At 38.1% G+C, this 11192-nt stretch overlaps 1 pseudogene; it reads left to right on the top strand.

Annotated features, from left to right (window-relative positions):
- Positions 1–1615: 1615 nt before the first annotated feature.
- LOC138009582 (uncharacterized) lies at positions 1616–10094 on the top strand (annotated as a pseudogene).
- Positions 10095–11192: the final 1098 nt, after the last annotated feature.

Below are 11192 nucleotides of genomic sequence, written 5' to 3'. Positions count from 1 at the left end.
TGAATGTTCTCAAATATTTAAATTACAACAAGAATTTATAGTCTACTGTGTTTTACATTTGACTAATTTTTATATTTGTGTGATCAGATTAAATTAACAAATTTGCCAAGGAAGTCATGTTTAGCGGCACGTTCATGGTCACCTCATGCAAAAAAGCTCTTGGCCTCCGCATTTTGTACCCTAACTTTCTTGTCATGTTTTAGTTATACTATTTAGTTATACTAAAACTTCTTCTCCACCTGACACTGACCTGACCTCTTTCGCCTTTGGAAATAGAATAAATAACCCTAGCCCAATTTGACCTAAGAATTTTAAAAAAGGACCAACCAGTGGCAAAGATTCATTTCTGAAAACATCACCCTTTATTTCTGTCTCTCCACTTGCCCCCATCTGATCATCGTTCTGATAATCATGAATTCCATTCTAAAGCCATTAGCATGGCATCCGTCTTCAATTCTCTTAATAGCAGCATTCCCTATATCTTCTAGTGACCTTGGTTGGATGCAATGTCATGATCATGATGACTAACTGTTGTGGGGGAGAAACGTCACTAATTTCTTGCCGGTCATTGTGGCTTTCACCCTTTTCCTGAACACACACTTTGCTTTGAACAGCTGAGAAAAACAAAAACGGTTTATAAGTACTGACGCCTTTTGTCTGCTCTTTTTTCCCCTTACTTGAAGTAATTAGAGAATGATTCTTTGACCCGTCGCTTACATCACTCCAGTCAGTAAAAAGGTCAAGTAAAGTCTTTGTTACGAGCCTAGGAAGGCCCATCTAGCCGGCGCTTATCTATGGTTTGCATAGTATCAAGCGACTAGGAATATTTCTACTCCCCCCTGGATGGGATGCTAGACCATCGCAGGGTTACCCTCAGCGGTACCCATTGATACACCTGAAGAGAGGCTCAGAGAGTAAAGTGTCTTGCCCAAGAACACAACAATGTCCCCGGCCAGGACCCGAACCCGGACTACTCAATCTGGAGTCAAGTACTCTAACCATGAGGCTACCACACCTCCCACCTCCAATCAGCAGCCTTTTATAAATTTTATTGAAACCCGTGCCTTATTATCACACTCACCAAAATCCTCAAATTACTGACGTTGGGACATAACACATTTCCCTTAAAAAGTGAACCAACGTCTTGTCTGATAGCAACAATCCATTTATTCCTCGATTGTGCATTACAATTGTGCATTACAATCTCTCTTGGAGCATAGGGCAGAGGCATGCTCAAATTTTCTTTTGCGATCACAACACCAAGAACCCATGAACAGGGATACCATTCAATGTGACTACAGTCTCCGCCTAGGACGTAGCCGGGCATTGAATTTAATGATACACCCTATTCATGCTTCTGCCATCTTAAAATGGAAATGAGGCTGAGTGCGCATGATGATCCAAGATGGTGGCACAACATTGTAGTGTGCCACTATGCATTAATGACTCTCGCTATGACAAACGGGAATTTATCTTTTTTTGGCTTTCCAAGTAAGTAAGTAAGTAAGTCTAGTTTATTCAACTACAATGGCAGGAGATCCTGGACAACAGTAGTTATGTTGCATACACGGTATTAAAAAATGCCGGACAAGCCGAACAACCTAGCTTTTAATACATGAAAGCGAGGTTTGATGGGGTGTATTTCAGTCTGGAAATTTTAGTAGCTGCTGTCAGTAGATTTATGTTATACGATATTCCGGTCTTATCAGAGCTAAATCCTCCTAAAATGGCGTGCTCAAGTAGTGCAGTGAATGACTCAGTTATTCTTAGCGAAGAGGACATTCCCGGAGCCTCGTTAGCTGGGCTAAATCCTTCTTCAGTGAAGAACGAAGAGTTGCAGTTTTGGTTGTGTGATGCAATGTAGTGGGGATTCCCTAAAACTTAAAACGAAACCTTTGCTTGTAAAACGGTAATCACAAGGCATTGGTTTTAAACAGTAGTTTGAACAGTTGATGTTTTTCAAGGTTTTTAAAAATTGTGCTTTGCCGAGTGGAGGAATACGTGAAAAGTGGATGCAATTAAATGGTGATAGATCCTGATCCGGACAAAATTTACACCAAAAGAATATAGAAGATTATGAATGTTATGAGCTGCACTCCTTCGTCATCACCCAGCGTGAAATACCCAAGCGATGGCTGGGGAAAATCTCGAGAAAGGATGCCTTTATTCACTCGCATTGACTCACTGGTTTCCCTGTTGAAGGAGAAAATCCCTGACGATTGTATTGCATCTAGAATATTTCAAAAATGATTCCCTTTATTACCTAATTTGAAAACGATGAGGGCTTTGTATGAATTTAATGTTTTACCAGATGATATCAATGTCAGACAACAAACAATATTTTGTTTGGAAAAATGAACCAGGGCACATGTACACAGTATATAAAATATATAAATATATAGATCTCTGTTCCAGGAGTTACCGTATTTTGGTGTCAACCATTTTGTACCGCTCCACGGCCAATTTAATAATCTCAACACTACTTCTCTTCCAACCAAAAAATACCTAGAAAAGCTCTCCAGTTTTCATGACCTTGATTTATTCAGTCTAAACACATCTAGTAATATCAACCCGGACCAAAATCTCGTAGATCTAAAAATTCACAGCAGGTATTTTTCTCCTCATAGTTTTTACACGATGAAAAATAGTTGAAAAATAGTTTTCACTATACCGATGATTTGTTTTCTTTGTTCCATGTGAATGTTCAAAGCCTAAAGCGCAATTTTGAAAATCTCCAGACTCATCCTCTTAATGAGCTTGGATATCCCTTTAATATTATAGGAATAAGTGAAACCAGAATCACTGAAAATGATAAGTCTGATTATCAACCAAGTATTCCTGGCTATAGTTTTGAATTTGTTCCGACACCTCTTGCTGCTGGAGGTGTTGGAATGTTTATTGACAAAAATGTAAAATATAGCGTCATTGAAAAAATCTCGTCACGCGCTTTTCAAGCCCTGTGGGTTGAATCACAATTTGAAAAGAAAAGTAACATTATCTGTGGTGTAATTTATAGGCAGCACAACTCCCTTGAGAGATTTCAGACATATTTTGATGAAACCTTAGAAAAACTTAGCAACTATAGCAAGTCTATCTATGTCTTGGGAGACTTGAACATAAACCTCCTCAATGCTGAAACCTGCAACTGTACTAAAGACTTCTTACTTTCGTTGCAATGTTATTCTTTTGTTCCTACAATTGATAAACCAACCAGGGTCAACAGTAACTCAGCCACACTAATCGATAATATCTTTGTAAACCAAATAGGTAGGGAAATCACGAGTGGTAATATAATCTCGGATATAAGCGATCACTATTCTCAATTTTGTATTATTGTCTCTCAAGGTTAAGGAATTACCCCAAAAACTATGTATTGGAAGTTTTCAAAAGACACAGAGGAAAACTTTCACTCTGAGTTATCCGAGATCAACTGGGATTTGGTCATGAAAAACTGTGGAGATAATGCAAATGCTGGCTTTTCTAAATTTTTTAACAACCTCAACAAAATAGTAAACAAGCATGCGCCTCTTCGGCCTTTATCAAAATGCAAAAAAATGCTCGGTTTGCCTCTGGAAATTATGAAAAATATAAACGTTATCACAATAAAATACTTACACTCGTTCACTGCAGTAAGAAGTTGTATTATCATTCATATTTCAATGATCATATGACAAATGTCAGAAAAACTTGGATTGGGATTAATCATCTCATCAGCCAAAATAAAAAGATGTAAACCTATTGCCTCGCTTCCCAATGTGCTCAATGAATTCTTTTCTTCAGTGGGTCAAACACTTTCGGCATCAGTACCTCCAGCTAATCATCATTTCAGTGATTATCTCCCTGCTGTTAATTCATCTAGTTCATTCTTCTTTGAGCCAGTTACTTCCATGGAACTCGAAACTGAAATTTTGCTTCTCCCTACTAACAAAGCACATGGCTTATACTCCTGTCCTGTTTGCGTATTGAAATCTTCCAGTAGTGTACTTTCTCTCTCACTGGCACAAATAATGAATAATTCCGTTTTAACAGTACAATATCCATCTAAATTAAAGCATGCAAAAGTTATTCCCATCTTCAAGGGTGGCGATGAAACAGACCCAAGTAACTACCATCCCATTTCTCTTCTTTCGCTTTTCAATCGGCTCTTTGAGAAAGTTATGTACAATAGATTAAAATCTTATGTTGAATTAAATGGACTTCTGTACAATGGCCAGTATGGTTTTCGTGAAAATATGTCAACTCAGCATGCAATTTTGGATATTGTTAATTCCATCCAAAGCAATATGGATAACAAATTGTTCACTTGCGCTATTTTACTCGACTTTAAAAAGGCTTTTGATACTGTGGATCACTCAATTCTTCTGAGCAAGCTATATCATTACAGTATAAGGGGCCGGGTAACGATTGGTTTTCATCCTACTTAAATGGCCGTGCCCAAACTACTCAAATCGATAAGCAAATATATTCTAAAAGAAATGTGCTAACAGGGGTCCACAAGGCTCTGTACTGGGCCCTCTGCTTTTCTTTATTTATATTAATGATATTTATATTTCTTCTAAGAAGCTTTCTTTTTATTTATTTCCTGATGATACAAACCTGCTGTATGCTGACAAGGATTTGAAGTCACTAGAAAGTGTAACCAACATCGAATGCAAATAAGCTGACCATAAATGCAAAAAAGTCCAATTTAGGCCGTCTTTAGGCCATCACAAAAGAAGCCTCAAATAGTGATACTTTTCTTGAATGCAAAGATTATGTAAAGTTCCTGGGTGTGCTCATCGATAATACTTAACTTGGAAGTATCATATCGACTACATTGCCTCTAAAATTAGTAGGGTTGTTGGAATTATATCACGATTAAGACACTCTGTCCCTCAAAATACTTTAATCCAAATTTACCATTCTCTGATTTTCCCATATATATACTACGGAATTGCTGTTTGGAGCCAAGCTGCACAGGTCTATTTGAAGAAGGTCTTTATCTTACAAAAGTGAGCTCTTCGGCTAATGTTCTTTAATAATAATAATTATTATTATTTATTACTTATCAGGTGCAAATTAACATCTGAATATGATCTTGGCTGGTAATAGATTTCATGCTATTCCTTTGTTTGTCTCTGCTAAAGTCTTACCCCTCAATATGCTTTATTTTGAAACATTATGTTCTCTTATGCACGACATATCTACCAATTCTGCACCTTGGAATATCTGTGATGTTTTTACCTGCTCATCTGACGTTCATACATATAACACTAGATTTTCTGATGCTGGTAATTTATATGTTAATAAATCAAGACTGAGAATTCAACTTAATTTGTTTTCCATTTCCGGAGCTAAGTTGTGGAATTGCCTGAAGCCTGACCTGAGTAAAGTTAGGAAAAAACCTTTCAAAAATAAGATTCATCAATTTTTACTTGCGCTACTTGGTAATGGGGATGAGTATGTTGATGTCTCTATGTTAATGTTTAAAATTACTAATTATCATTAATCAAACTCTAGTAGCTATTATTATTTATTCCTTATGTTCTATGTCTTATTATAGGTTCTTGCTCTTCTCATGTAAATCATAGCTATTTGTGAATATATGTGTATACCTATTTATTCTATTTATTTATTTACTTGCCTGATTTTAATAATAATATATTTTAGTGAATTTTATTGCAAGCTATACAACCCGTCCCGATTAGCATTGCTACATGCGGGTTGTATATATATGTATTTTTCTAATTTGCTAAATTTAAATTATTCAAATTAAAAGAAAAATTAAATTAAATATTTAATTAAGCTTACTGGTGTTCAAGTGGATATTAATATCTGGGAGTTAATTAAGTCTCCTATTAAAAGGAACATGGTGTACAGCAGCAACATAGGGAAATTGAATTACCCTGATAATGGTAAAAGTCATGCATTATTGTGGTAGCGATAATAACAATTGATTTTCAATTCAAAGTAATGAGATGTATCAAAAAAGTGAAAACTAACCTTGAAAAATAATAAATTGAATTAAATTAAACAGCAGGATTTTTCTCACCTTGTTGATACATCGCATATATTTTTAATGGTGTCTCACCCACAAGTTCTCTGGACGGCCAGATATTTATCTGTCCTAGTTTCAAGTGTAAAAAATTGATCCAAGATATAAAAATTCTGCTTACAATTGACAGGGATACAAAGCCTTGTCTGAGGCGACACAATGTAAGAAAAAATTCATCTATATTTTTCAATGCTTGTTTCACTGAATGTTTTACTATGACCAGCCTGAATGTCGTCTTTTGCAGAGGACAAATATTGAATATATAAATTCATACAAAGCATTCATCGTTTTCAAATTAAGAAATCCCGTGTAAAAGGTAATAAGGGAAGCAAAACAATCGCCACTCGAGTTCCCTGAATTTTATCTCCAATCAGGGATTTTCTCCTTCAACAGGAAAACCTGCGAGTAAATGCGAGAGAATGAAGGCATCTTTTCTAGAGATTTCCCCAGCCATTGCTTGGGTATTTCATACTGGGTGATGACAAAGGAGTCCAGCTCATAATATTCATAATCCTCTTTTTCTTTTGGTGTTAATTTCGTCCAGATCAGGTTCCATCACCACTGGATCCCGTCCACTTTTCACGTATTCCTCCACTCTGCAAAGCTTATTTTTTAAAAAGGGTAACTGATAAACCTTGAAAAACAACTGTTAAACTATTATTTAAAATGAAACCCTTGTGCTTACCGTTTTGCAAGCAAAAGTTTTGTTTTGAGTCCTTTAAGGGAGTCCCCACTACATCACATCACGCAACCAAAACCGCAACTCTTCATTCTTCAGCGAAGAAGGATTTAGCCCAGCTAACGAGGCTCCGGGAATTTCATATTTGGTAAGAATAACTGAGTCATTCATTGCACTACTTGAGCACGCCACTTTAGGAGGATTTAGCTGATAAGACCGGAATATCATATAACATCACGCTTGGAAATTGTTTCTTGAAATTGGGCCAACTTTTATGTCCAACTCTCAACAGGCCTCTTCTTTAAAATCTCGCGCGGACATTTTTCCCCGCGAACGATGAGCAAGGCTTGATCCCTTTTGAGGGGGTACTGGCACTAGTAATCAATCTTTTGCCGCCCGATTCGAAATCCTCCAAGAGAAAGCTTTCTTTTGGTACCTTGTTTGCCTCGCAAAACCCTGTTTTTGACGGAGCACTACGAAACCAGCTTAATCAGAGTATAATTCTTCTTCTAAGTGAGTTCGCAAGAGCATTTTTTTGAGGTCCTTGGAGCCCATTTCGGGAAAAGTAAAACCATAGTTCCCTAGAAATGGTATTTATCATTTGTTTTTGTGAAAAAAATAGTCAAAATTTGGAGCGCGAAAATCTTTGCATTGCTTTCTAGGTCAAGAAGTGTACAGCCTATTCTGTATACATGGGAAGCAACAAGAAACCTCCGCGGTGGTCTCAAGACAAAAAGCTAAACTCAGTGATCAGTATTTGTCAAAAAGTAAGGAACTGTGTGGGTTGAAAAATAAAATAAAGCATCTCCAGGAGAAGAGTGAGAAAGTGCAAGAATACATGAAACAACTTTAAGTAACACCAGTTCAACCACGTTCCAGAGCATTTGAAATTTCAAAAAATACTCCCACCTTATGTAACAAGGACCCCTCTAAACTTTCTGATGATGGTAAATTGAAGTTACCTCGACGAAGTGCCCAGAGGAGGCAGTTGGAAACCTTAATGGCTGCTGCAGAGATCAATGGAGGCACTGTAGAGAATAGAGCTCCTGCTCTTGAGGGTATGATCTCTACTATCCTGAAGTATGGGAAAATAAGTGATGTTTCCAAATATTTCTGCTCATCCAAAAAGCAGCACTGGTGAAAATAAAGTTGGAGGCACAAGATTATGAAAAAAGTGATGAAAATTTTATCCGCTCACTTTCATTGCCCTATGCTGGAGAGGTTATAGGGAAAGTGAAGTACGAGCAAGAAAGGTCTGCACTTGTTATGAAGCACACAGGGAAGACCACTAAAGAAGGGACTCCTTCAAAGCAGCGCATCACATTTGGTTTTGGAATACCTATTCCAAGACCACTTGCTTACAAGGAGTTAATGCACAACATTGCACAAATTGATATTGGAGAACTCATTTCTGTTAAAGACACGTTGTGTGCTACCTTACCCCCTGAACAGAGAGTTGATGGTGTGTATGGAGAATTAGAATCAATTCTTCTCACCCTAAGCAAATTCTATCTTGAAACAGATCCCATACGAAAGGACAGTGAAAAACTGATTTGGTTTGGTGAGAAGAGAGCTTTAAAGTATCAATTGGTGGTGATGGTGCCCCCTTTGGAAAATGGGATAATCAATGTCTTGCTTGGTTAGCTTCCTTAATGTGGGTGCAAGAGTTGCAAGCCCAAATGACAATTTCCTGTTGTTTGGTGCCAATTGTAAGGAAGATCATCCTGCTGTAAGACTATTTACCAAGTAATTAGCCCCTCGAAATTAAAGAAATTGAACAGAAAACCTACACTGTCTCAAGGGTGCAAGTAACTTTTTTATTTGAACTGGTTCCTTCTGACATGAAATTTCTATGTTTCATTAATGGGGAACTCAACAATGCTGCCAGTTATTTTTCAAGATTTGCCAATGTATGAAAGGCAGATTCTACCACATTAAATGGCAAATTTGAAACAACCCCAGATTGCAAATGGAAACCTTGGCCTTACCAGCAAAGACTGAACATGGCTAAGCAAGTTGCAAGGTTCAAAGAAAAGATTCTTCCTCACCTTGCAAAGTCCACACAAATACGTAGGGTTACTCAGGAAAGAAGAAGTCAAGACGTGAATTTGACCCTTTGATTGGTAAACATTGCGATAAAGAAGTTGTGGAGCCCCTCCATTTAAAAAAATAATGGAGTGCAACATCTGCATTCAATGCTTTTGGACTTGGCAATTTCATTGAGTAACATGCCAGACAAAATCAGCAGCTTGTCAGATCTACCCCCATCAAGTGCAATTTCCTGGTACTTGAAAGCATTAGTGTCTGACGTGAAAGCTGGGCGCCTAAAGAAACAATTAGGAAAGTGGATTTTAGAAGACAGGTCCAAAGACAAGGACTTTTCCTACTCACCAGAAAAGACTCTAGACTTGTTCTACATGGTTTTATGTTTCTGGTAAATGCAATCAAGGGGGATTCAGAGAGCCCTACATTACTCATGAAGCTGATCTGTATTGTCTTTATAGCAAACAAGTTGAAAAAAAAAGTAAAGTGGTGCATTTATATAGCGCCTTTATCACAAACGTCTCAAAGGCGCTTTACAATGATCAATTTACCCCCAGCGGACTAAAAGCATATACAGGCGCAAATGGCAGCCACTTCTAAGCAGTCCATGCATGCTGGTACTCATTTTACCGACCTCGGAAGGATGGAAAGGTGAGTGAACTTTAGTGGGAAAGAAGGTCGCCAAATAGTCTACTCTCGGCAGAACCGGGAATGGAACCCAGGACCTTAGGGTTGGAAGGCAGATATCTTACCACTGCGCCAACCCCTCCGCTGTAGAGAGACTGAGTTGAGAGACTGTGCTGCAAGGTTCTCTATGTATCATATCACCCCTCCAGCTGTCCAAGAGTTACAGGAAGTAAGTCATGATTACTTCCCAGCAGTAGTCCTTTTCAGTGGAAAAGGTTCAGGCACAGTCTGGAGTATTGGGTTGGGCATCTAGCTCTAGTTCATACACAGCGGATGTTTGACAAATATGGAACTGGTCTTGGTGTAAACAAAATGCAGGGAAGGGAGGCAAAGCATGTTCAGATTGCTACAATGTAGTTATGCGAAAACAGTCTTTTCAAACTACGCTGGCCGCAAGTGTTTCGACATGACTACATCAGTAAACTTTGGCTGCCTATCCATCAGCTCTCCTTGTTGACCTATCACCAGACGAAGGACACCCTCATTCCCAGTCGTGTGACAAAAGATCCAAAACATCACTGTCATTGTGGTTTTTCTAAGGCTGAATGCAATGAAAAGTGCTTCTACTGTAGTCATCCATTCATGGCTGAAGTGACAAGGTCAGTTAAGAAGGGAAAGCCCACAAAGGAGTGCCTAAAGTATATGTCGTGAGTTAATCCTCAGAACAGAGTAGAGAACTAAGTTGAACTTCAGCTGCCTGAGAATTAACAAAATAACTTATGTTTTTTTTATGCTTTGTATTTCTGATAAACAGAGAGTTGAGGAAAATATCACTTTATGAACTGTAACTGTAAGATATTGTAACCCAACTTTTCTCTGTGTACATATTGCTAATACAGGATGCACAATATTTATATTTATAGCCAAAAAATACCGATTACCTTGGTAAAAACGCCAGAGATTACCATGGACTCAAAGCCCCTGGCATGGCCTGGCCTGGCCTGAAATATTTATGTTTAACTATTTCTAAATGTATAAATGTCAGTTCAGATGCATGCTACTTTCCATACATTATCAGCTACAGTGTAGCCGTATTAAATGTTATGACCATGCATTTCAGACTGCATACTCATCATGGAGCCTTGCTTAATCTGCTGCTTGACAAATTCACCACAGTTTTCAAACTGGTCAAAGAAATGACATAATCTTCTCAGACTGAAAAAAGTAATTTTAACAGTCCCTGGCTTCTCTTCAACTTCCACACCATACCTTGTTCTGCCAAGAATCTCGTTTCGTAAAAGGTTAAAAACCTCTCGTGCCATCGGGAGATCGAAAACGACCATCCATGGAGACAACCGGCGATCAATGGCAGTTTTTGCCCAGAACATACAACGGTGTAGCATTGGGTATAGTTCACCAAGTTTATGTTTAGGTCGCTCACGAATCCCTCCAAAGTTTCCCTTCACAACTAACTCAGAACCTGGTTTAGTCGGTTGAACATTATGTCTAGATCTCTTAATTTATGTGCAATCCAAATTCTTCGCTGAAATGCTGATTTCTTATGCTTCAGAGCCTCTTTAATTGACAATATCAGTTCCCCTTTGGTGGGTTCAGAGCCTTCCGCCATCTTGGGTTTAGTTAAACTAAACGGCCAAATTGAAAGTTGGCCCAATTTTGAGCAACAATTTCCAATCGTGATAAATCTGCTGAGAGCCGCTACTAAAATTTTCAAGACTAATATACAGCCTACCAAACCTTGCTTTCATGTATTAGAATCTAGGTCATTCGTGTCCGCCTTTTTTGAATACG

This window comes from Montipora foliosa, chromosome 7, assembly GCF_036669935.1.
Source record: "Montipora foliosa isolate CH-2021 chromosome 7, ASM3666993v2, whole genome shotgun sequence".
Taxonomy (NCBI): domain Eukaryota; kingdom Metazoa; phylum Cnidaria; class Anthozoa; order Scleractinia; family Acroporidae; genus Montipora; species Montipora foliosa.
This window is presented reverse-complemented; position numbering and strand designations above follow the sequence as displayed.